Source organism: Ambystoma mexicanum, chromosome 13 (assembly GCF_040938575.1).
Source record: "Ambystoma mexicanum isolate Mex_15411 chromosome 13, UKY_AmexF1_1, whole genome shotgun sequence".
NCBI lineage: Eukaryota > Metazoa > Chordata > Amphibia > Caudata > Ambystomatidae > Ambystoma > Ambystoma mexicanum.
The window spans coordinates 19,634,860-19,661,253 of NC_090938.1; the positions used below are offsets into that span (position 1 = coordinate 19,634,860).

The 26,394-nt window shown below is 59.1% G+C and overlaps 1 protein-coding gene across 1 annotated transcript in view; it reads left to right on the forward strand.

Annotated features, from left to right (window-relative positions):
- Positions 1-9,647: 9,647 nt before the first annotated feature.
- TFEB (transcription factor EB) overlaps positions 9,648-26,394 on the forward strand; it is a 420,431-nt gene continuing 403,684 nt past the window's right edge. The window contains exon 1 of the mRNA XM_069633030.1: positions 9,648-9,800. The gene's annotated coding sequence lies outside the window, so the exon portion shown is untranslated. The remainder of the gene's footprint in view (positions 9,801-26,394) is intronic.

A 26,394-nucleotide genomic window follows, 5' to 3' on the forward strand; every position in this document is an offset into this window, starting at 1 on the left:
AGTCACAGTAACCTGAATCCGGAAGTCACTAGAAAATGGGAAGAAGCTCTGGGCTTGGTACTGGATATGAACCAATGGCAACAAATATTCAGGAGACTAGCGAAAGCTACCAGATCAGCCAGTAAAACCCAAACCCTATTCTTTGTCTTTCACAGGGCACTATGTACTCCAGAAAAATTACATAAGGCCAAAATGAGTGACAATCCATACTGCTGGAGATGCAAAGATACACAACTACAGAGCTCAATGGAGCACATGCTTTTCTCATGTCCTCAACTTGCCAAATTGTGGGAGAAGGTTGTGAAAGTTATCTTAGATATGCTTCAAATTGGCTCTATCCACTCACTGAAAGACATGTGCATCAACTCCTTTGTTACCAATGTTAAAGACAGACTTCTAAATAATAAGCAAATATCTCTACTAGATACTCTTCTAGCTGCAGCCATTCAGTGTATCAATGCTACATGGAAAAATAAAGACCCGCCAACCCATCAAGTCTGGTGGAACTCCATCTGCCTATCTCACTGCTTGGGAAAATCAACATGTGGAGACACCTTCGAAACTATTAAGTTCTTAGAAATCTGGAACCCCTCGGAAAAGTACTTATGCAAATCCCTCCCCATCTCCACATCCAATAGCACATTCCCAGAAGTCTGTAAACCTCCATAATTAAGAACCAGTAAAAGTCCTTTCCGGAGACCCTCTGAAAGCTCCATCTAGCACAACTGTTTCTCAAACTTAATCAAGTCCATTACCATTCCTGGCTGGGCTCCCCTTCCCCCTAACCCCGCACAACCCTCTCAATTTTAAATAAAAAAAGTTTTATTGTGTGATTTAGTTTACCGAAAAACTTTACACACATATTCACATAGAAAAGTTCTACCCACTAAAACGAAAATTACAACATACAAAATCATTCAGAATCATAAATACAATGATCAAAATCATCTTAAATCAGCAAAATTTCATATAAAGACAAAAGCAACTTCAGTAAATGTATCACGTTAATTAGCAAGCCATCATTGGGATTAAGTAATAAATTGCACCAGAACAATTCCCATTAATAAAATAAGACTTAAAAACATCCTCACATAGTGCAGTTAGGGCCAGACACTCGACAATCAGGTGTTTCAAGATTTCACCAGTGAGTCTACAACAGCGACATAATCGATCGCTAGGTGGCGCCAAGGACAAGCCACCTAAGACAACATTGGTTGGGAGTAAATTCAATTTTACGTGTAGCCAGAACTTTCTATCTCAAGGTATATTTTAACATATATTTCTGGGGAGATTCAAAATGTTTAATATTCAAGGAAAAGTGCTCGAACAGCTTATAAGAGAACATTTTTTTTCTATTTTCGATAGTCATTTTGAAATGGTATCTTTTTAACTTTTGCTGGATTGCGCTCTAATTCTTCAAGGGAAACTGCTCTCTCATTCTGCATGGCCAAAACAGGATTCACCCAGGCCTTAAGAGGCACACAGTTACCATGATTATAAAATACATTCAATTGAATGAATAGGCTTGACGCCAGCGGAAACATAATAGATCGTAAGAGCAGAATTCTTTTCCAATTGAACTTAGTCTCTAAAGATATAATTCCCAAAATATGTTTAACCGCAGGGAACGGAGTGCCCCTGGAAGGGATTAAAATAATTTCCAGATGAAGGAATCCATCTTGGCCCATTCCACGCCGACCTCTCAAACCTCAGTCCCATAGGTCAATTTTGGAACTAGCACATGGTTATACATTTTGAGTGTTGGCAGAAATGAAAAGCGGCTATATTTTCTGTCCAGTACTCGAAGTTGCCCAACTGCTGAAATTGCATCAAGCTTCAATGCCTGGTTAGCCAAGGACACTGATTGATTTGTTTTAATCAGAATACCAAGATACTTAAAGTCAGTGCCCACCTCCAGTTTCTTATCATCAATGTACCAACCAAAGTTCGACCTACTCAACAAGATCTTTCTGCGGTTAATAACCAAGATTTTAGATTTGGACACACTAACATCCAACTCAAGGTCCCTAAAGATATCCTGTGCCCACACTAGGGATTTCTGTGGACCTATTGCAGTATAGTTGGGTAGCACAAGATTATCAGCGTACAGAAGATACTGAATTTTCACGTGTCCCAGCCTTGGGGGATTAACCCCAGTGCCTTCCAATGCTGCCCTAATTCCGATTATGTAGAGATTGAATAAGGGAGCTAGTACACACCTCTGGCTGAAACCATGGTCCACAGAGATCCAACCCGACTACATGCCTTTTTGTGTCCAGCAGCCTTACACCTTGATTCTGATATCTTTATGCAGGAGTTCCAGCATCTGAACCAAGGCCTCTGGACAGTCCATAACCAGAGTATTCCCCATAGCCTAACTCGATCCACACAAATACCTTAGAAACATCAAGAAAAGAAAGATACATGGTACGCTTGGATTGAAACGCCCGATTCTTCAAAAGTTGTAACACAAGGCAATACAGAGTTGTGCTATTTCCCTTGCGAAAACTTGATTGAGCGCTTGCTTAGACATCCGTGCAGAGCCTGCTAACGCAGGTTTGAATCCCGGCGGGGGCCAAACTCAGCCTTTCATCCTTCCGAGGTCGATAAATGAGCACCACACACCATGGGTAATAATAAGCAGCGCTCAGATACCTGAGGGATCGTAGCGCTATATAAATGCAAAATTATTATTATTATTGGTTAGTGTCCATCTCTCAAGTGTGCGCAACAGGAAGCCAGAAAGAATCATTTAGGAAGCATCCAAAAGGGAGATAGGGCAGTACTTCCCCGGATTCACCCTATTGCCCTTTTTGAAGATAACTACTGTGATGTCCTCACTTCCGCATCCAAGGACTACAGTCCTCTGTTTATGTTTGGTCTGCGGGCTGAGACCCGCGTATGTTGAGGGGCGGGGTTACCGCCCAAGAAGTTAGTTAGAAGTAGAGATTTGGAAAGTAAAGACGTGTTGTACCCCAGCTCCGTGCTCCGGCTCTCCATCATTGGTATGCATGAGTGAGAGGGCGGCGTATGTGTAAGAGCGAGAGGAGGTCCACGATCGACCACATCACACTGGCGACGAGGGAAAGAAAGTTCCCGCCGTGCCCGCAATCGTCGGTCCGCTGCTCGTGGTGCGTCCCCTATCACCACTGGGAGCCCGGACTTCGTTTGCACGCGGGCCCACAGCAGTGGGTGGAGCGCGAAGACTCCCCATTTTCCCCAATCTCCGGCGTAAGTGTTTTCGAGCGGGCGGAGCTGGAGCAGCTGTTTAGCTCCCCGCACTAAACACTCTTTCCCGGGCGGTGGAGGACAAATCCTCCCGCCAACGGCAACGCCTGTGAAGGCCCGGCCCAGCACAAGACGACATCGGCGGGTGGAGCAGCGACTCCCCCCGCGGGTGGAGCAGGTGACGGCTCCCCGCGAAAATCATCTCCGGGCGGTGGAGGAGTGGACTCCCGCCAACGGCAACGCGCACGAGCGGAGGAGGCAAAGAAGAACCTCCGGCTCCAACGATCCAACACAAAGGGGTAAGAGCGAACCCTCTTCCCCTCTGTCACACAAAAAAAAAAAATCAAAACCTCACCACGCACCTGCAGACATCGGCACCAAAGGCCCCAGCTTGCAGCGCCCCCTAGCGGCAACCAAGTGCCACCGCGCTAGGAACAGCAAGTACAGCGCCTCCTGCTGGCAACAAGGCGCCACCGCGCCAAAGAATTCCATGATTTATTAATCCCAAGAACTAATGTTCAGCGCCCCTGCTGCAGAGTGACAATCACACCCAACTCAGCCCAATTAGCCACAGAAACACTTTCATGAGTAACTCAGAGGAAGACTCATTAACCATCCCAGTGACACCAAGCAACACAAGCCATAAAAAAATGGCAGACAGCCTCCTAACACAGCTACCAGCAAATTTCGACCTCACGGACACTGGCACCCTTGGACCAAGGTGGAAGAGGTGGCTGAGGAACTTTGAGGTATGTCTAAAGGCGGCAGGCGCACTAGAAGATGAACAAAAACTCAATCTTCTAAATCATGCTGTAGGACCAAATGTCTGAGACATTCTGGACGAAATTCCCGAGAACAACATAGACTCGTACGTCAAGCTGAAAACAACGCTCACGGAATATTTCACACCTCACACCAACGTGGACTATGAACGGCACATATTCCATACCACAAAACAACAAAAGGGTGAAACCATAGACGCATTCGTAATGAGACTACGTGCAAAAATGAAACACTGTGATTTCAATAATTACTCAAATAAGGAGGCCCTCAGGTCACAAATCATAGTGGGATGTGAAAGTGCCGATTTCCGCAGACGACTCCTGCAACAACCGCGCAGCCTTGAAGAAATCCTTCGACTGGCGCGCTCGGATGCGGCCCTGGCTGCACAAGTGGAAGGTTTGGACGACATAAAGATAACACATGGAAAACATGAAAGCCTCAACAAACTGGAAGGGACGGCAAGAAACAGTGATCCGTTCTGCTACCGGTGCGGACACGAATACCCCCACGAAGGAATGTGCCCTGCAATAGGACAAAACTGCTCCGCGTGCGGTGGTGAAGACCACTACAAAGCCGTATGTCTGATTTTCCGCAGCAAGATGAGAGGGGCTGGAAGGAGCCACAAGCCCATGCCAGAACCAGAACAAAATCAAATAACATCCTACCGCAGTCATCGAGGATCACACCAGACCCACGAACAAGGCCGCCACAAACATCATGACGACCAGACGGAAAAAAGGCATGACAAGAGAGAATGGAGGGAGAACAGGACTCCATTCCCCAGGATGAGAAGAAGACCACGAAGATACGTACGGTGCCTCATCGAACAGTCACAATCTGACAGCGTGTCCAGTGCCTCGTCGGATGAGAAAACATCCAAATCGGAAAAACACCCGGAAGTACCAAGAAGGAAGGGATACCTATATGCTCTAGGAAACAGCACAGCAAAAGAGCATAGCCCAATCCTCAGAATACAAGTGAATCAAACGGCAGCAGAATTTCTAATTGACACGGGGGCAACCGTAAACGTGATCAGTGAGAAAGTCTACGAGAGCATACCAAACGCCCCCGCCTGCAACCAGCTCGAACACTCATCTTCCCATATGGATCAAAGACCCCGCTTGCATGTAAAGGTTTCTTCATGGCTTCGTGCCGATACAAAGAACATGAGAAGAAGATACCCATGCACGTCCTACAGGCAGCGACGGAGAGCGGATGCATACTGAGTTATCAGGCAGCAATAGAAATGGGACTAATACACATATTGTACCGCCTCATGGTACACAAATACCTAGACCCCACAGCAAGCATAGAACAAGTGTTCCCATCACTATTCAAAGGCCTCGGGAAGCTGAAGGACAGGCAAATAGAACTCCACATTGACACCAAGGTCCCACCCATAGCCCAACACTATCGAGGAATACCCATAAACATTCAAAAACAAGTGGAAGAAGAACTAACAAAACTACTCGATGCAGACATCATTGAGCCGGCAGAAGGACCCACACCATGGGTCTCCCCAATTGTACCCGTACCCAAAAAGGACTCCCAAGACATCCGAATATGTGTGGACATGAGAAGGCCAAATGAGGCCATACTAAGGGAACGCCATCAAGCCCCGAGGATAACGGACATGGTACATCTGCTAAACGGGGCAACCGTGTTTTCTAAACTGGACCTTAACAAAGGGTACCATCAGCTGGAACTCTGCAAGAGCTCCCGATACATAACAACTTTCGCCACCCACCTAGGACTCTTCCGCTACAAGCGGCTAAGTTTCGGTGTGTCGTCCGCTGCTGAAATCTTTCAAGCAGAAATTCACAATATCATCAAACATGTACCCAACTGCCTGAACTACAGCGACGACATCCTGGTGTTCGGTCAAACTCAAGAGCAGCACGACGATACGCTGATGAGAGTATGCATGGCCCTGGAAGAGGCACAACTCACACTAAACAAAGACAAATGTGAATTTCGCAAGAAAACACTCCGTTTCTTTGGTCACATATTCTCCGAGACGGGAATGACACCCGACCCGGAGAAAGTGAGCGCACTCCGAGAAGCCTCGCCACCCACCACCACATCAGACCTCAGGTCCTTTTTAGGCCTTGCGAGTTACTGCACCAGATATATACGAGATTTCGCATCCATCAGTGAACCCCTCCGAGCACTCACCAAACTCAATACAGAATTTACATGGTCCCCCCAGTGCCAAGAAGCATTCCAAGCGATTAAAGATCGCATATCCGATGCCCGGAATATGGCATACTTCGACCCCAAAAGAACGACAGAACTCGTTGTCGACGCCAGCCCAGTAGGCCTAGGCGCCATCCTGACACAACTCGACGACAGAGAAGTAAACAAAAAACATATCATATCCTATGCCATTGAAGCCTCTCCAAGACAGAGCAAGCCTACTCCCAGGCGGAGAAAGAAGGTCTGGCCGTAGTGTGGGCCTGTGAACACTTCCATTTGTTCCTATACGGAAAACCTTTCGTAGTTGTAACGGACCACCAAGCCCTCATCTTCATTTATGGTAACCCTCAAGCAAAAATGCCACCACGCATAGCTCGATGGGCCCTCCGACTACAAGACTATCAGTTCTCCATCACTCATAGACCCGGAAAAGAGCAGAACCCTGCCGACTTTCTCTCGAGACACCCGAAGGACGCGTGTGGACCAGAACCATCTATAGCTGACCAGTACATAAGATATGTCATTCACAGCAACACACCACAACGACTAGACATGGATCACATCATTAGTGAATCAAACACTGATCAAGGGATACAAACCATCCTCCGATGCCTAGAGACAGGGCGATGGAAGCAGGCCAAACAAATTCGTGAAACCATGAACGAAGACGTCAAGCGGGATCTCACCTGTTTCCTAGCTGTAAAAGATGAACTGGCAAAATCAGACGAAGGGATGCTGCTAAAAGGGACAAAGTTAGTGATACCGCGCAGTCTGCGCCAGAAGATACTCGAGCTCGCCCATGAAGGACACCGAGGCATTGTGTCCACCAAAAGGATGCTGAGGCAAAAGCTATGGTTCCCACAGCTAGATACCGCAGTAGAACTACTACAAGACTGCCCCACCTGTGCTCTTGTGAAGCCACACACCTCCCCAGAACCTCTAAACATGACCGCACTACCTGAAGGGGAATGGGAAGAGATAGCCATCGATCACTTTGGGCCCATGGAAGGAGAATACATTCTGGTGGCCGTAGATGAGTACTCGAGATACGCTGATCTACAGATAGTCCCCTCAACATCTGCACACCACACCATACCAGTCCTAGATCGGATGTTCGCAACGTACGGAGTACCCAAGGTAGTTAAATCTGACAATGGACCTCCATTCACAGGACAGGACTTCCAAAGGTTTGCCGAATACATGGGTTTCAGACACAGAAAAGTAACACCTCTATGGCCACAAGCCAATGGGACCGTTGAACGGTTCATGAGCAACATCAAACGCACCACGCAAATTGCTCGCATCACGGGAGAGCCTGTCGAGAAACTATTATACCAACTCATGCGAGACTACAGGAATACGCCACACAGCACCACGGGAAAAACACCTTCAGAAGTGATGTTCGGGAGAACAATAAGAACACGAATACCACATGCGGTCATTGAGGAAGATCACTATGCAAGGGACGCAGAAATGAGGGAGAAGGATGCACGCATGAAGGAAACCATGAAAAGGGCCGCGGATACAAAACGACAAGCCAAGACAAATGACTTGGCGCCAGGAGACATGGTGATAGTCCGCCAGCCCCAGAAAAACGTAGCCCCATTCAGCGAGGAGCCTCTCCTCATCATCCGCAAGAAAGGATCACTCATTACCGCGGAAGGAGACCGCAAGACCATAACAAGGAACTCATCCCACTTCAGAAAGGTGTCGAGAGCCCCAGCCTTAGGTGACACAAACCTGAGTGACGAGCCCACTCCATGGGATGCTCCATATGAAGGAGATAGAGAAGACTCCGACGGAGAAGTGAATGCTGAGACATGGACAGACTCTTCGACAAGAATAGAAGGTCGACCAACAAGGACGAAGAAAAAGCCTCACCGCCTCATCGAGGAAATGAACTAAGTTTGGACTTAAGGTTTAGTGACGGGAGGATGTGATGTCCTCACTTCCGCATCCAAGGACTACAGTCCTCTGTTTATGTTTGGTCTGCGGGCTGAGACCCGCGTATGTTGAGGGGCGGGGTTACCGCCCAAGAAGTTAGTTAGAAGTAGAGATTTGGAAAATAAAGACGTGTTGTAACCCAACTCCGTGCTCCGGCTCTCCATTATTGGTATGCATGAGTGAGAGGGCGGCGTATGTGTAAGAGCGAGAGGAGGTCCACGATCAACCACATCACAACTACCAGAATGGCCTCCCCCCAAGTCACAGACACCTGCCCCCCCCCATTGCAAAAGTAAGTTACATATACCCCTTATCTTGTCATTTAAATTGTGACCAGTTTCCCTCTGTGGTGGCCATGGCACCAGATTTGTAATAACTACTGTTATCCGCTGTGAAAGACTGAATAAAGCTCTTCGAAGGCGCTTCGGGAGCGGCCAGGCGGGAGAGGCCTTCGACGTCTGTGAACTATGAGGAGCCCTGCGTGCACTGCGCGCGCGCGCTGGAGGGTCCCAGCGTGCACTGCGCGCTGGAGGGACCCCCGCGCGCTGTGCGGGAGAGCGCGCGTGCGCGGCGGCCATCTTGGAACCGGCCTCGCGCTTTGCCGTGAGTGAGTGTGAGGAGAAGTGACGCAGCAGGGAAAATCCGACACCTCAGCGGGGAGTAAACGCACCCACACCCCATGCCCTGAGGGACACGGCCACTCGTAGACATTACTCTCAATCATTCACGCGGGTGTTCGCCCGTTTCGTTTAGTTGAGACTGTCAGTGTGACTGAAAGCAGCATGTATACGCCTGTTCAGATATTTATAGCATCCGTCGCCTGTTAATCTTGCCTTTCAGGGTTGCCCTTGAGAAGCTTTGCTGCCTGTCAGCGCTTCGACGGGGCGGCAGTGCCGCCCGCCCGCACTACCCCCGCAGCATCTTCACGATAAGTTAGCGGGCAGGCGTGAGGCGCAGCGCTTTGTTATGACTACATGTCCCGTGGTGCCTTTCGCAAGACTGCTGTATAATGTTGACAGGTCTTTGGGCTGCTGTGAACTACTTCTCCCATGGCGCCTTGCGGTGCCCCGTGCACGGCCTCTCTGTTATGACTACATGGCCTGTGCCGCCTGCCGCACTTCTCTGTTTTGCCGCTGACAGGTCACGTTGCCATGACTACATGTCCCGTGGTGCCTTTCGCAAGACTGCTGTATAATGTTGACAGGTCTTTGGGCTGCTGTGAACTACTTCTCCCATGGCGCCTTGCGGTGCCCCATGCACGGCCTCTCTGTTATGACTACATCGCCTGTGCCGCCTGCTGCACTTCTCAGTTTTGCCGCTGACAGGTCACGTTGTCATGACTACATGTCCCTTGGTGCTTCGCGCTCAGGCCCTCCTGTCACTGACAGCTCGCTTTGTTATGACTACAGCTCCCATGGTGCCGCCTGCGGCTTCTGTGTTGTCCTATGGACCGCTCTCCGTATTATGACTACACCTCCCATGGGGCCTGGCGCGCGCGCTCTCTGCTGCCTCCTCGCGGCTACTGCAGGTAGTGCAGGCGGAGGTGGCACTGTCAGTGCTGCTGTCAGGGCAGGGCCGGCGCGAGGACCGGGCACCGGGGTTGGCAGCGGAGAACCAGGAACCGGTGGCACTGAACCAGCGGCATCAGGGTGAGTGCCAGGGTAAGGGGCAGGAGGAGGGGAAAGAAGTGTCCCCCGCCGGTGCAGGGGACACACATGACCTTCACTTGCCTGAGCGCGCGGGGGCGGGGCGGGGTGGGGCCGGGGGGGGGGGGGAGGACAGTGCGCGGGGGCATCACTAGGAGGGAGCAGGACAAGTAGGAGCAGCAGGTGCCAGCAAAAGGGGAGGGAGGCCACAAAGACCGAGAGTGGCAGAGCAACAAGTGGGACCAGAGGGTGCAGGGTGGGAGGGGAGTGATGGGCGCAGGAAGGGGTAACAAGGGCAGAGATGGGACCAGAGGGTGCAGGGTGGGAGGGGAGTGATGGGTGCAGGAAGGGGCAACAAGGGCGGAGCAACAAGTGGGACCAGAGGGTGCAGGGTGAGAGGGGAGTGATGGGCACAGGAAAGGGCAACAAGGGCAGAGGGGGGACCTGAGGGTGCAGGGTGGGAGGGGAGTGATGGGTGCAGGAAGGGGTAACAAGGGCAGAGATGGGACCAGAGGGTGCAGGGTGGGAGGGGAGTGATGGGTGCAGGAAGGGGCAACAAGGGCAGAGCAACAAGTGGGACCAGAGGGTGCAGGGTGAGAGGGGAGTGATGGGCACAGGAAAGGGCAACAAGGGCAGAGGGGGACCTGAGGGTGCAGGGTGGGAGGGGAGTGATGGGTGCAGGAAGGGGCAACAAGGGCAGAGACGGGACCAGAGGGTGCAGGGTGAGAGGGGAGTGATGGGCGCAGGAAGGGGTAACAAGGGCAGAGATGGGACCAGAGGGTGCAGGGTGGGAGGGGAGTGATGGGTGCAGGAAGGGGCAACAAGGGCAGAGCAACAAGTGGGACCAGAGGGTGCAGGGTGAGAGGGGAGTGATGGGCACAGGAAAGGGCAACAAGGGCAGAGGGGGGACCTGAGGGTGCAGGGTGGGAGGGGAGTGATGGGTGCAGGAAGGGGTAACAAGGGCAGAGATGGGACCAGAGGGTGCAGGGTGGGAGGGGAGTGATGGGTGCAGGAAGGGGCAACAAGGGCAGAGCAACAAGTGGGACCAGAGGGTGCAGGGTGAGAGGGGAGTGATGGGCACAGGAAAGGGCAACAAGGGCAGAGGGGGGACCTGAGGGTGCAGGGTGGGAGGGGAGTGATGGGTGCAGGAAGGGGCAACAAGGGCAGAGACGGGACCAGAGGGTGCAGGGTGAGAGGGGAGTGATGGGCACAGGAAAGGGCAACAAGGGCAGAGGGGGGACCTGAGGGTGCAGGGTGGGAGGGGAGTGATGGGTGCAGGAAGGGGCAACAACGGCAGAGATGGGATCTGAGGGTGCAGGGTGGGAGGGGAGTGATGGGTGCAGGAAGGGGCAACAAGGGCAGAGACAGGACCAGAGGGTGCAGGGTGAGAGGGGAGTGATGGGCACAGGAAAGGGCAACAAGGGCAGAGGGGGGACCTGAGGGTGCAGGGTGGGAGGGGAGTGATGGGTGCAGGAAGGGGCAACAACGGCAGAGATGGGACCTGAGGGTGCAGGGTGGGAGGGGAGTGATGGGTGCAGGAAGGGGCAACAAGGGCAGAGACAGGACCAGAGGGTGCAGGGTGGGAGGGGAGTGATGGGTGCAGGAAGGGGCAACAAGGGCAGAGATGGGACCAGAGGGTGCAGGGTGGGAGGGGAGTGATGGGTGCAGGAAGGGGCAACCAGGGCAGAGATGGGACCAGAGGGTGCAGGGTGGGAGGGGAGTGATGGGTGCAGGAAGGGGCAACAAGGGCAGAGATGGGACCAGAGGGTGCAGGGTGGGAGGGGAGTGATGGGCACAGGAAAGGGCAACAAGGGCAGAGACAGGACCAGAGGGTGCAGGGTGGGAGGGGAGTGATGGGTGCAGGAAGGAGCAACAAGGGCAGAGACAGGACCAGAGGGTGCAGGGTGGGAGGGGAGTGATGGGCGCAGGAAGGGGCAACAAGGGCAGAGAGGGGACCCGAGGGTGCAGGGTGGGAGGGGAGTGATGGGTGCAGGAAGGGGCAACAAGGGCAGAGATGGGACCAGAGGGTGCAGGGTGGGAGGGGGGTGATGGGTGCAGGAAGGGGCAACAAGGGCAGAGATGGGACCTGAGGGTGCAGGGTGGGAGGGGAGTGATGGGCGCAGGAAGGGGCAACAAGGGCAGAGATGGGACCAGAGGGTGCAGGGTGGGAGGGGAGTGATGGGCGCAGGAAGGGGCAACAAGGGCAGAGATGGGACCAGAGGGTGCAGGGTGGGAGGGGAGTGATGGGCGCAGGAAAGGGCAACAAGGGCAGAGATGGGACCAGAGGGTGCAGGGTGGGAGGGGAGTGATGGGTGCAGGAAGGGGCAACAAGGGCAGAGATGGGACCTGAGGGTGCAGGGTGGGAGGGGAGTGATGGGTGCAGGAAGGGGCAACAAGGGCAGAGATGGGACCAGAGGGTGCAGGGTGGGAGGGGAGTGATGGGCACAGGAAAGGGCAACAAGGGCAGAGACAGGACCAGAGGGTGCAGGGTGGGAGGGGAGTGATGGGTGCAGGAAGGAGCAACAAGGGCAGAGACAGGACCAGAGGGTGCAGGGTGGGAGGGGAGTGATGGGTGCAGGAAGGGGCAACAAGGGCAGAGACAGGACCAGAGGGTGCAGGGTGGGAGGGGAGTGATGGGTGCAGGAAGGGGCAACAAGGGCAGAGATGGGACCAGAGGGTGCAGGGTGGGAGGGGAGTGATGGGCGCAGGAAGGGGCAACAAGGGCAGAGCAACAAGTGGGACCAGAGGGTGCAGGGTGGGAGGGGAGTGATGGGTGCAGGAAGGGGCAACCAGGGCAGAGATGGGACCAGAGGGTGCAGGGTGGGAGGGGAGTGATGGGTGCAGGAAGGGGCAACCAGGGCAGAGATGGGACCAGAGGGTGCAGGGTGGGAGGGGAGTGATGGGTGCAGGAAGGAGCAACAAGGGCAGAGACAGGACCAGAGGGTGCAGGGTGGGAGGGGAGTGATGGGTGCAGGAAGGGGCAACAAGGGCAGAGATGGGACCAGAGGGTGCAGGATGGGAGGGGAGTGATGGGCGCAGGAAGGGGCAACAAGGGCAGAGATGGGACCAGAGGGTGCAGGGTGGGAGGGGAGTGATGGGCGCAGGAAAGGGCAACAAGGGCAGAGATGGGACCAGAGGGTGCAGGGTGGGAGGGGAGTGATGGGTGCAGGAAGGGGCAACAAGGGCAGAGATGGGACCTGAGGGTGCAGGGTCGGAGGGGAGTGATGGGTGCAGGAAGGGGCAACAAGGGCAGAGATGGGACCAGAGGGTGCAGGGTGGGAGGGGAGTGATGGGCAACAGGAAAGGGCAACAAGGGCAGAGACAGGACCAGAGGGTGCAGGGTGGGAGGGGAGTGATGGGTGCAGGAAGGAGCAACAAGGGCAGAGACAGGACCAGAGGGTGCAGGGTGGGAGGGGAGTGATGGGTGCAGGAAGGGGCAACAAGGGCAGAGACAGGACCAGAGGGTGCAGGGTGGGAGGGGAGTGATGGGTGCAGGAAGGGGCAACAAGGGCAGAGATGGGACCAGAGGGTGCAGGGTGGGAGGGGAGTGATGGGCGCAGGAAGGGGCAACAAGGGCAGAGCAACAAGTGGGACCAGAGGGTGCAGGGTGGGAGAGGAGTGATGGGTGCAGGAAGGGGCAACAAGGGCAGAGATGGGACCTGAGGGTGCAGGGTGGGAGGGGAGTGATGGGCGCAGGAAGGGGCAACAAGGGCAGAGATGGGACCAGAGGGTGCAGGGTGGGAGGGGAGTGATGGGCGCAGGAAGGGGCAACAAGGGCAGAGCAACAAGTGGGACCAGAGGGTGCAGGGTGGGAGAGGAGTGATGGGTGCAGGAAGGGGCAACAAGGGCAGAGATGGGACCAGAGGGTGCAGGGTGGGAGGGGAGTGATGGGTGCAGGAAGGGGCAACCAGGGCAGAGATGGGACCAGAGGGTGCAGGGTGGGAGGGGAGTGATGGGCGCAGGAAGGGGCAACAAGGGCAGAGATGGGACCAGAGGGTGCAGGGTGGGAGGGGAGTGATGGGTGCAGGAAGGGGCAACAAGGGCAGAGCAACAAGTGGGACCAGAGGGTGCAGGGTGGGAGTGGAGTGATGGGCGCAGGAAGGGGCAACAAGGGCAGAGATGGGACCAGGGGGTGCAGGGTGGGAGGGGAGTGATGGGTGCAGGAAGGGGCAACAAGGGCAGAGATGGGACCAGACGGTGCAGGGTGGGAGGGGAGTGATGGGTGCAGGAAGGGGCAACCAGGGCAGAGATGGGACCAGAGGGTGCAGGGTGGGAGGGGAGTGATGGGCGCAGGAAGGGGCAACAAGGGCAGAGATGGGACCAGAGGGTGCAGGGTGGGAGGCGAGTGATGGGCGCAGGAAGGGGCAACAAGGGCAGAGATGGGACCAGAGGGTGCAGGGTGGGAGGGGAGTGATGGGCGCAGGAAGGGGCAACAAGGGCAGAGCAACAAGTGGGACCAGAGGGTGCAGGGTGGGAGGGGAGTGATGGGCGCAGGAAGGGGCAACAAGGGCAGATATGGGACCTGGGGGTGCAGGGTGGGAGGGGAGTGATGGGCGCACGAAGGGGCAACCAGGGCAGAGATGGGACCAGAGGGTGCAGGGTGGGAGGGGAGTGATGGGTGCAGGAAGGGGCAACCAGGGCAGAGATGGGACCAGAGGGTGCAGGGTGGGAGGGGAGTGATGGGCGCAGGAAGGGGCAACAAGGGCAGAGATGGGACCAGAGGGTGCAGGGTGGGAGGCGAGTGATGGGCGCAGGAAGGGGCAACAAGGGCAGAGATGGGACCAGAGGGTGCAGGGTGGGAGGGGAGTGATGGGCGCAGGAAGGGGCAACAAGGGCAGAGCAACAAGTGGGACCAGAGGGTGCAGGGTGGGAGGGGAGTGATGGGCGCAGGAAGGGGCAACAAGGGCAGATATGGGACCTGAGGGTGCAGGGTGGGAGGGGAGTGATGGGTGCAGGAAGGGGCAACAAGGGCAGATATGGGACCTGAGGGTGCAGGGTGGGAGGGGAGTGATGGGCGCAGGAAGGGGCAACAAGGGCAGAGCAACAAGTGGGACCAGAGGGTGCAGGGTGGGAGGGGAGTGATGGGCGCAGGAAGGGGCAACAAGGGCAGATATGGGACCTGAGGGTGCAGGGTGGGAGGGGAGTGATGGGTGCAGGAAGGGGCAACAAGGGCAGATATGGGACCAGAGGGTGCAGGGTGGGAGGGGAGTGATGGGGCAGGAAGGGGCAACAAGGGCAGAGATGGGACCAGAGGGTGCAGGGTGGGAGGGGAGTGATGGGTGCAGGAAGGGGCAACAAGGGCAGAGATGGGACCAGAGGGTGCAGGATGGGAGGGGAGTGATGGGCGCAGGAAGGGGCAACAAGGGTAGAGATGGGACCAGAGGGTGCAGGGTGGGAGGGGAGTGATGGGCGCAGGAAGGGGCAACAAGGGCAGAGCAACAAGTGGGACCAAAGGGTGCAGGGTGGGAGGGGAGTGATGGGCGCAGGAAGGGGCAACAAGGGCAGAGATGGGACCAGAGGGTGCAGGGTGGGAGGGGAGAGATGGGCGCAGGAAGGGGCAACAAGGGCAGAGCAACAAGTGGGACCAGAGGGTGCAGGGTGGGAGGGGAGTGATGGGCGCAGGAAGGGGCAACAAGGGCAGAGATGGGACCAGAGGGTGCAGGGTGGGAGGGGAGTGATGGGCGCAGGAAGGGGCAACAAGGGCAGAGCAACAAGTGGGACCAGAGGGTGCAGGGTGGGAGGGGAGTGATGGGCGCAGGAAGGGGCAACAAGGGCAGAGATGGGACCAGAGGGTGCAGGGTGGGAGGGGAGTGATGGGTGCAGGAAGGGGCAACAAGGGCAGAGCAACAAGTGGGACCAGAGGGTGCAGGGTGGGAGGGGAGTGATGGGCGCAGGAAGGGGCAACAAGGGCAGAGATGGGACCAGAGGGTGCAGGGTGGGAGGGGAGTGATGGGCGCAGGAAGGGGCAACAAGGGCAGAGCAACAAGTGGGACCAGAGGGTGCAGGGTGGGAGGGGAGTGATGGGCGCAGGAAGGGGCAACAAGGGCAGAGATGGGACCAGAGGGTGCAGGGTGGGAGGGGAGTGATGGGTGCAGGAAGGGGCAACCAGGGCAGAGATGGGACCAGAGGGTGCAGGGTGGGAGGGGAGTGATGGGCGCAGGAAGGGGCAACAAGGGCAGAGATGGGACCAGAGGGTGCAGGGTGGGAGGGGAGTGATGGGCGCAGGAAGGGGCAACAAGGGCAGAGATGGGACCAGAGGGTGCAGGGTGGGAGGGGAGTGATGGGCGCAGGAAGGGGCAACAAGGGCAGAGCAACAAGTGGGACCAGAGGGTGCAGGGTGGGAGGGGAGTGATGGGCGCAGGAAGGGGCAACAAGGGCAGAGATGGGACCAGAGGGTGCAGGGTGGGAGGGGAGTGATGGGTGCAGGAAGGGGCAACCAGGGCAGAGATGGGACCAGAGGGTGCAGGGCGGGAGGGGAGTGATGGGCGCAGGAAGGGGCAACAAGGGCAGAGATGGGACCAGAGGGTGCAGGGTGGGAGGGGAATGATGGGCGCAGGAAGGGGCAACAAGGGCAGAGATGGGACCAGAGGGTGCAGGGTGGGAGGGGAGTGATGGGCGCAGGAAGGGGCAACAAGGGCAGAGAAACAAGTGGGACCAGAGGGTGCAGGGTGGGAGGGGAGTGATGGGCGCAGGAAGGGGCAACAAGGGCAGAGCAACAAGTGGGACCAGAGGGTGCAGGATGGGAGGGGAGTGATGGGCGCAGGAAGGGGCAACAAGGGCAGAGATGGGACCAGAGGGTGCAGGGTGGGAGGGGAGTGATGGGCGCAGGAAGGGGCAACAAGGGCAGAGATGGGACCAGAGAGTGCAGGGTGGGAGGGGAGTGATGGGCGCAGGAAGGGGCAACAAGGGCAGAGCAACAAGTGGGACCAGAAGGTGCAGGGTGGGAGGGGAGTGATGGGCGCAGGAAGGGGCAACAAGGGCAGAGATGGGACCAGAGGGTGCAGGGTGGGAGGGGAGTGATGGGCGCAGGAAGGGGCAACAAGGGCAGAGATGGGACCAGAGGGTGCAGGGTGGGAGGGGAGTGATGGGCGCAGGAAGGGGCAACAAGGGCAGAGATGGGACCAGAGGGTGCAGGGTGGGAGGGGAGTGATGGGCGCAGGAAGGGGCAACAAGGGCAGAGCAACAAGTGGGACCAGAGGGTGCAGGGTGGGAGGGGAGTGATGGGCGCAGGAAGGGGCAACAAGGGCAGAGATGGGACCAGAGGGTGCAGGGTGGGAGGGGAGTGATGGGCGCAGGAAGGGGCAACAAGGGCAGAGCAACAAGTGGGACCTGAGGGTGCAGGGTGGGAGGGGAGTGATGGGCGCAGGAAGGGGCAACAAGGGCAGAGATGGGACCAGAGGGTGCAGGGTGGGAGGGGAGTGATGGGCGCAGGAAGGGGCAACAAGGGCAGAGCAACAAGTGGGACCAGAGGGTGCAGTGTGGGAGGGGAGTGATGGGCGCAGGAAGGGGCAACAAGGGCAGAGATGGGACCAGAGGGTGCAGGGTGGGAGGGGAGTGATGGGCGCAGGAAGGGGCAACAAGGGCAGAGCAACAAGTGGGACCAGAGGGTGCAGGGTGGGAGGGGAGTGATGGGCGCAGGAAGGGGCAACAAGGGCAGAGCAACAAGTGGGACCAGAGGGTGCAGGGTGGGAGGGTAGTGATGGGCGCAGGAAGGGGCAACAAGGGCAGAGCAACAAGTGGGACCAGAGGGTGCAGGGTGGGAGGGGAGTGATGGGTGCAGGAAGGGGCAACAAGGGCAGAGATGGGACCAGAGGCTGCAGGGTGGGAGGCGAGTGATGGGTGCAGGAAGGGGTAACAAGGGCAGAGATGGGACCAGAGGGTGCAGGGTGGGAGGGGAGCGATGGGTGCAGGAAGGGGCAACAAGGGCAGAGAGGGGACCCGAGGGTGCAGGGTGGGAGGGGAGTGATGGGTGCAGGAAGGGGCAACAAGGGCAGAGCAACAAGTGGGACCAGAGGGTGCAGGGTGGGAGGGGAGTGATGGGCGCAGGAAGGGGCAACAAGGGCAGAGCAACAAGTGGGACCAGAGGGTGCAGGGTGGGAGGGGAGTGATGGGCGCAGGAAGGGGCAACAAGGGCAGAGCAACAAGAGGGACCAGAGGGTGCAGGGTGGGAGGGGAGTGATGGGCGCAGGAAGGGGCAACAAGGGCAGAGATGGGACCAGAGGGTGCAGGGTGGGAGGGGAGTGATGGGTGCAGGAAGGGGCAACCAGGGCAGAGATGGGACCAGAGGGTGCAGGGTGGGAGGGGAGTGATGGGCGCAGGAAGGGGCAACAAGGGCAGAGATGGGACCAGAGGGTGCAGGGTGGGAGGGGAATGATGGGCGCAGGAAGGGGCAACAAGGGCAGAGATGGGACCAGAGGGTGCAGGGTGGGAGGGGAGTGATGGGCGCAGGAAGGGGCAACAAGGGCAGAGAAACAAGTGGGACCAGAGGGTGCAGGGTGGGAGGGGAGTGATGGGCGCAGGAAGGGGCAACAAGGGCAGAGCAACAAGTGGGACCAGAGGGTGCAGGATGGGAGGGGAGTGATGGGCGCAGGAAGGGGCAACAAGGGCAGAGATGGGACCAGAGGGTGCAGGGTGGGAGGGGAGTGATGGGCGCAGGAAGGGGCAACAAGGGCAGAGATGGGACCAGAGAGTGCAGGGTGGGAGGGGAGTGATGGGCGCAGGAAGGGGCAACAAGGGCAGAGCAACAAGTGGGACCAGAAGGTGCAGGGTGGGAGGGGAGTGATGGGCGCAGGAAGGGGCAACAAGGGCAGAGATGGGACCAGAGGGTGCAGGGTGGGAGGGGAGTGATGGGCGCAGGAAGGGGCAACAAGGGCAGAGATGGGACCAGAGGGTGCAGGGTGGGAGGGGAGTGATGGGCGCAGGAAGGGGCAACAAGGGCAGAGATGGGACCAGAGGGTGCAGGGTGGGAGGGGAGTGATGGGCGCAGGAAGGGGCAACAAGGGCAGAGCAACAAGTGGGACCAGAGGGTGCAGGGTGGGAGGGGAGTGATGGGCGCAGGAAGGGGCAACAAGGGCAGAGATGGGACCAGAGGGTGCAGGGTGGGAGGGGAGTGATGGGCGCAGGAAGGGGCAACAAGGGCAGAGCAACAAGTGGGACCTGAGGGTGCAGGGTGGGAGGGGAGTGATGGGCGCAGGAAGGGGCAACAAGGGCAGAGATGGGACCAGAGGGTGCAGGGTGGGAGGGGAGTGATGGGCGCAGGAAGGGGCAACAAGGGCAGAGCAACAAGTGGGACCAGAGGGTGCAGTGTGGGAGGGGAGTGATGGGCGCAGGAAGGGGCAACAAGGGCAGAGATGGGACCAGAGGGTGCAGGGTGGGAGGGGAGTGATGGGCGCAGGAAGGGGCAACAAGGGCAGAGCAACAAGTGGGACCAGAGGGTGCAGGGTGGGAGGGGAGTGATGGGCGCAGGAAGGGGCAACAAGGGCAGAGCAACAAGTGGGACCAGAGGGTGCAGGGTGGGAGGGTAGTGATGGGCGCAGGAAGGGGCAACAAGGGCAGAGCAACAAGTGGGACCAGAGGGTGCAGGGTGGGAGGGGAGTGATGGGTGCAGGAAGGGGCAACAAGGGCAGAGATGGGACCAGAGGCTGCAGGGTGGGAGGCGAGTGATGGGTGCAGGAAGGGGTAACAAGGGCAGAGATGGGACCAGAGGGTGCAGGGTGGGAGGGGAGCGATGGGTGCAGGAAGGGGCAACAAGGGCAGAGAGGGGACCCGAGGGTGCAGGGTGGGAGGGGAGTGATGGGTGCAGGAAGGGGCAACAAGGGCAGAGCAACAAGTGGGACCAGAGGGTGCAGGGTGGGAGGGGAGTGATGGGCGCAGGAAGGGGCAACAAGGGCAGAGCAACAAGTGGGACCAGAGGGTGCAGGGTGGGAGGGGAGTGATGGGTGCAGGAAGGGGCAACAAGGGCAGAGATGGGACCAGAGGGTGCAGGGTGGGAGGCGAGTGATGGGTGCAGGAAGGGGTAACCAGGGCAGAGAGGGGACCAGAGGGTGCAGGGTGGGAGGGGAGTGATGGGTGCAGGAAGGGGCAACAAGGGCAGAGAGGGGACCAGAGGGTGCAGGGTGGGAGGGGAGTGATGGGCGCAGCAAGGGGAAACAAGGGCAGAGCAACAAGTGAGACCAGAGGGTGCAGGGTGGGAGGGGAGTGATGGGCGCAGGAAGGGGCAACAAGGGCAGAGCAACAAGTGGGACCAGAGGGTGCAGGGTGGGAGGGGAGTGATGGGTGCAGGAAGGGGCAACAAGGGCAGAGATGGGACCAGAGGGTGCAGGGTGGGAGGGGAGTGATGGGTGCAGGAAGGGGCAACAAGGGCAGATATGGGACCAGAGGGTGCAGGGTGGGAGGGGAGTGATGGGTGCAGCAAGGGGCAACAAGGGCAGAGCAACAAGTGGGACCAGAGGGTGCAGGGTGGGAGGGGAGTGATGGGTGCAGGAAGGGGCAACACGGGCAGAGATGGGACCAGAGGGTGCAGGGTGGGAGGGGAGTGATGGGCGCAGGAAGGGGCAACACGGGCAGAGATGGGACCAGAGGGTGCAGGGTGGGAGGGGAGTGATGGGCGCAGGAAGGGGCAACAAGGGCAGAGATGGGACCAGAGGGTGCAGGGTGGGAGGGGAGTGATGGGTGCAGGAAGGGGCAACAAGGGCAGAGATGGGACCAGAGGGTGCAGGGTGGGAGGGGAGTGATGGGTGCAGGAAGGGGCAACACGGGCAGAGATGGGACCAGAGAGTGCAGGGTGGGAGGGGAGTGATGGGTGCAGGAAGGGGCAACACGGGCAGAGATGGGACCAGAGGGTGCAGGATGGGAGGGGAGTGATGGGCGCAGGAAGGGGCAACACGGGCAGAGATGGGACCAGAGGGTGCAGGGTGGGAGGGGAGTGATGGGTGCAGGAAGGGGCAACAAGGGCAGAGATGAGACCTGAGGGTGCAGGGTGGGAGGGGAGTGATGGGCGCAGGAAGGGGCAACAAGGGCAGAGATGGGACCAGAGGGTGCAGGGTGGGAGGGGAGTGATGGGTGCAGGAAGGGGCAACAAGGGCAGAGATGGGACCAGGGGGTGCAGGGTGGGAGGGGAGTGATGGGTGCAGGAAGGGGCAACAAGGGCAGAGATGGGAGGGGAGTGATGGGCGCAGGAAGGGGCAACAAGGGCAGAGCAACAAGTGGGACCTGAGGGTGCAGGGTGGGAGGGGAGTGATGGGCGCAGGAAGGGGCAACACGGGCAGAGATGAGACCTGAGGGTGCAGGGTGGGAGGGGAGTGATGGGCGCAGGAAGGGGCAACAAGGGCAGAGATGGGACCAGGGGGTGCAGGGTGGGAGGGGAGTGATGGGTGCAGGAAGGGGCAACAAGGGCAGAGATGGGACCAGGGGGTGCAGGGTGGGAGGGGAGTGATGGGTGCAGGAAGGGGCAACAACGGCAGATATGGGACCAGAGGGTGCAGGGTGGGAGGGGAGTGATGGGTGCAGGAAGCGGCAACAAGGGCAGAGATGGGAGGGGAGTGATGGGCGCAGGAAGGGGCAACAAGGGCAGAGCAACAAGTGGGACCTGAGGGTGCAGGGTGGGAGGGGAGTGATGGGTGCAGGAAGGGGCAACAAGGGCAGAGATGGGACCAGAGGGTGCAGGGTGGGAGGGGAGTGATGGGTGCAGGGAGGGGCAACAAGGGCAGAGATGGGACCAGAGGGTGCAGGGTGGGAGGGGAGTGATGGGTGCAGGAAGGGGCAACAAGGGCAGAGATGGGACCAGAGGGTGCAGGGTGGGAGGGGAGTGATGGGTGCAGGAAGGGGCAACAAGGGCAGAGATGGGACCAGGGGGTGCAGGGTGGGAGGGGAGTGATGGGTGCAGGAAGGGGCAACAAGGGCAGATATGGGACCTGAGGGTGCAGGGTGGGAGGGGAGTGATGGGTGCAGGAAGGGGCAACAAGGGCAGAGATGGGACCAGAGGGTGCAGGGTGGGAGGGGAGCGATGGGTGCAGGAAGGGGCAACAAGGGCAGAGAGGGGACCCGAGGGCGCAGGGTGGGAGGGGAGTGATGGGTGCAGGAAGGGGCAACAAGGGCAGAGCAACAAGTGGGACCAGAGGGTGCAGGGTGGGAGGGGAGTGATGGGCGCAGGAAGGGGCAACAAGGGCAGAGCAACAAGTGGGACCAGAGGGTGCAGGGTGGGAGGGGAGTGATGGGTGCAGGAAGGGGCAACAAGGGCAGAGATGGGACCAGAGGCTGCAGGGTGGGAGGCGAGTGATGGGTGCAGGAAGGGGTAACAAGGGCAGAGATGGGACCAGAGGGTGCAGGGTGGGAGGGGAGCGATGGGTGCAGGAAGGGGCAACAAGGGCAGAGAGGGGACCCGAGGGTGCAGGGTGGGAGGGGAGTGATGGGTGCAGGAAGGGGCAACAAGGGCAGAGCAACAAGTGGGACCAGAGGGTGCAGGGTGGGAGGGGAGTGATGGGCGCAGGAAGGGGCAACAAGGGCAGAGCAACAAGTGGGACCAGAGGGTGCAGGGTGGGAGGGGAGTGATGGGTGCAGGAAGGGGCAACAAGGGCAGAGATGGGACCAGAGGGTGCAGGGTGGGAGGGGAGTGTAAGGGATGCAGGAAGGGGTAACAAGGGCAGAGAGGGGACAGGAGGGTGCAGGGTGGGAGGGGAGTGATGGGTGCAGGAAGGGGCAACAAGGGCAGAGAGGGGACCAGAGGGTGCAGGGTGGGAGGGGAGTGATGGGCGCAGCAAGGGGAAACAAGGGCAGAGCAACAAGTGAGACCAGAGGGTGGAGGGTGGGAGGGGAGTGATGGGCGCAGGAAGGGGCAACAAGGACAGAGCAACAAGTGGGACCAGAGGGTGCAGGGTGGGAGGGGAGTGATGGGTGCAGGAAGGGGCAACAAGGGCAGAGATGGGACCAGAGGGTGCAGGGTGGGAGGGGAGTGATGGGTGCAGGAAGGGGCAACAAGGGCAGATATGGGACCAGAGGGTGCAGGGTGGGAGGGGAGTGATGGGTGCAGCAAGGGGCAACAAGGGCAGAGCAACAAGTGGGACCAGAGGGTGCAGGGTTGGAGGGGAGTGATGGGTGCAGGAAGGGGCAACACGGGCAGAGATGGGACCAGAGGGTGCAGGGTGGGAGGGGAGTGATGGGCGCAGGAAGGGGCAACACGGGCAGAGATGGGACCAGAGGGTGCAGGGTGGGAGGGGAGTGATGGGCGCAGGAAGGGGCAACAAGGGCAGAGATGGGACCAGAGGGTGCAGGGTGGGAGGGGAGTGATGGGCGCAGGAAGGGGCAACAAGGGCAGAGATGGGACCAGAGGGTGCAGGGTGGGAGGGGAGTGATGGGTGCAGGAAGGGGCAACACGGGCAGAGATGGGACCAGAGGGTGCAGGGTGGGAGGGGAGTGATGGGCGCAGGAAGGGGCAACAAGGGCAGAGATGAGACCTGAGGGTGCAGGGTGGGAGGGGAGTGATGGGCGCAGGAAGGGGCAACAAGGGCAGAGATGGGACCAGGGGGTGCAGGGTGGGAGGGGAGTGATGGGCGCAGGAAGGGGCAACAAGGGCAGAGATGGGACCAGGGGGTGCAGGGTGGGAGGGGAGTGATGGGTGCAGGAAGGGGCAACAAGGGCAGAGATGGGAGGGGAGTGATGGGCGCAGGAAGGGGCAACAAGGGCAGAGCAACAAGTGGGACCTGAGGGTGCAGGGTGGGAGGGGAGTGATGGGTGCAGGAAGGGGCAACAAGGGCAGAGATGGGACCAGAGGGTGCAGGGTGGGAGGGGAGTGATGGGCGCAGGAAGGGGCAACACGGGCAGAGATGAGACCTGAGGGTGCAGGGTGGGAGGGGAGTGATGGGCGCAGGAAGGGGCAACAAGGGCAGAGATGGGACCAGGGGGTGCAGGGTGGGAGGGTGGGAGGGGAGTGATGGGTGCAGGAAGGGGCAACAAGGGCAGAGATGGGACCAGGGGGTGCAGGGTGGGAGGGGAGTGATGGGTGCAGGAAGGGGCAACAAGGGCAGATATGGGACCAGAGGGTGCAGGGTGGGAGGGGAGTGATGGGTGCAGGAAGCGGCAACAAGGGCAGAGATGGGAGGGGAGTGATGGGCGCAGGAAGGGGCAACAAGGGCAGAGCAACAAGTGGGACCTGAGGGTGCAGGATGGGAGGGGAGTGATGGGTGCAGGAAGGGGCAACAAGGGCAGAGATGGGACCAGAGGGTGCAGGGTGGGAGGGGAGTGATGGGTGCAGGGAGGGGCAACAAGGGCAGAGATGGGACCAGAGGGTGCAGGGTGGGAGGGGAGTGATGGGTGCAGGAAGGGGCAACAAGGGCAGAGATGGGACCAGAGGGTGCAGGGTGGGAGGCGAGTGCTGGGTGCAGGAAGGGGCAACTAGGGCAGAGATGGGACCAGGGGGTGCAGGGTGGGAGGGGAGTGATGGGTGCAGGAAGGGGCAACAAGGGCAGATATGGGACCTGAGGGTGCAGGGTGGGAGGGGAGTGATGGGTGCAGGAAGGGGCAACAAGGGCAGAGATGGGACCAGAGGGTGCAGGGTGGGAGGGGAGCGATGGGTGCAGGAAGGGGCAACAAGGGCAGAGAGGGGACCCGAGGGTGCAGGGTGGGAGGGGAGTGATGGGTGCAGGAAGGGGCAACAAGGGCAGAGCAACAAGTGGGACCAGAGGGTGCAGGGTGGGAGGGGAGTGATGGGCGCAGGAAGGGGCAACAAGGGCAGAGCAACAAGTGGGACCAGAGGGTGCAGGGTGGGAGGGGAGTGATGGGTGCAGGAAGGGGCAACAAGGGCAGAGATGGGACCAGAGGCTGCAGGGTGGGAGGCGAGTGATGGGTGCAGGAAGGGGTAACAAGGGCAGAGATGGGACCAGAGGGTGCAGGGTGGGAGGGGAGCGATGGGTGCAGGAAGGGGCAACAAGGGCAGAGAGGGGACCCGAGGGTGCAGGGTGGGAGGGGAGTGATGGGTGCAGGAAGGGGCAACAAGGGCAGAGCAACAAGTGGGACCAGAGGGTGCAGGGTGGGAGGGGAGTGATGGGCGCAGGAAGGGGCAACAAGGGCAGAGCAACAAGTGGGACCAGAGGGTGCAGGGTGGGAGGGGAGTGATGGGTGCAGGAAGGGGCAACAAGGGCAGAGATGGGACCAGAGGGTGCAGGGTGGGAGGCGAGTGATGGGTGCAGGAAGGGGTAACAAGGGCAGAGAGGGGACCAGAGGGTGCAGGGTGGGAGGGGAGTGATGGGTGCAGGAAGGGGCAACAAGGGCAGAGAGGGGACCAGAGGGTGCAGGGTGGGAGGGGAGTGATGGGCGCAGCAAGGGGAAACAAGGGCAGAGCAACAAGTGAGACCAGAGGGTGCAGGGTGGGAGGGGAGTGATGGGCGCAGGAAGGGGCAACAAGGGCAGAGCAACAAGTGGGACCAGAGGGTGCAGGGTGGGAGGGGAGTGATGGGTGCAGGAAGGGGCAACAAGGGCAGAGATGGGACCAGAGGGTGCAGGGTGGGAGGCGAGTGATGGGTGCAGGAAGGGGTAACAAGGGCAGAGATGGGACCAGAGGGTGCAGGGTGGGAGGGGAGCGATGGGTGCAGGAAGGGGCAACAAGGGCAGAGAGGGGACCCGAGGGTGCAGGATGGGAGGGGAGTGATGGGTGCAGGAAGGGGCAACAAGGGCAGAGCAACAAGTGGGACCAGAGGGTGCAGGGTGGGAGGGGAGTGATGGGCGCAGGAAGGGGCAACAAGGGCAGAGCAACAAGTGGGACCAGAGGGTGCAGGGTGGGAGGGGAGTGATGGGTGCAGGAAGGGGCAACAAGGGCAGAGATGGGACCAGAGGGTGCAGGGTGGGAGGCGAGTGATGGGTGCAGGAAGGGGTAACAAGGGCAGAGAGGGGACCAGAGGGTGCAGGGTGGGAGGGGAGTGATGGGTGCAGGAAGGGGCAACAAGGGCAGAGAGGGGACCAGAGGGTGCATTGTGGGAGGGGAGTGATGGGCGCAGCAAGGGGAAACAAGGGCAGAGCAACAAGTGAGACCAGAGGGTGCAGGGTGGGAGGGGAGTGATGGGCGCAGGAAGGGGCAACAAGGGCAGAGCAACAAGTGGGACCAGAGGGTGCAGGGTGGGAGGGGAGTGATGGGTGCAGGAAGGGGCAACAAGGGCAGAGATGGGACCAGAGGGTGCAGGGTGGGAGGGGAGTGATGGGTGCAGGAAGGGGCAACAAGGGCAGATATGGGACCAGAGGGTGCAGGGTGGGAGGGGAGTGATGGGTGCAGCAAGGGGCAACAAGGGCAGAGCAACAAGTGGGACCAGAGGGTGCAGGGTGGGAGGGGAGTGATGGGTGCAGGAAGGGGCAACACGGGCAGAGATGGGACCAGAGGGTGCAGGGTGGGAGGGGAGTGATGGGCGCAGGAAGGGGCAACACGGGCAGAGATGGGACCAGAGGGTGCAGGGTGGGAGGGGAGTGATGGGCGCAGGAAGGGGCAACAAGGGCAGAGATGGGACCAGAGGGTGCAGGGTGGGAGGGGAGTGATGGGCGCAGGAAGGGGCAACAAGGGCAGAGATGGGACCAGAGGGTGCAGGGTGGGAGGGGAGTGATGGGTGCAGGAAGGGGC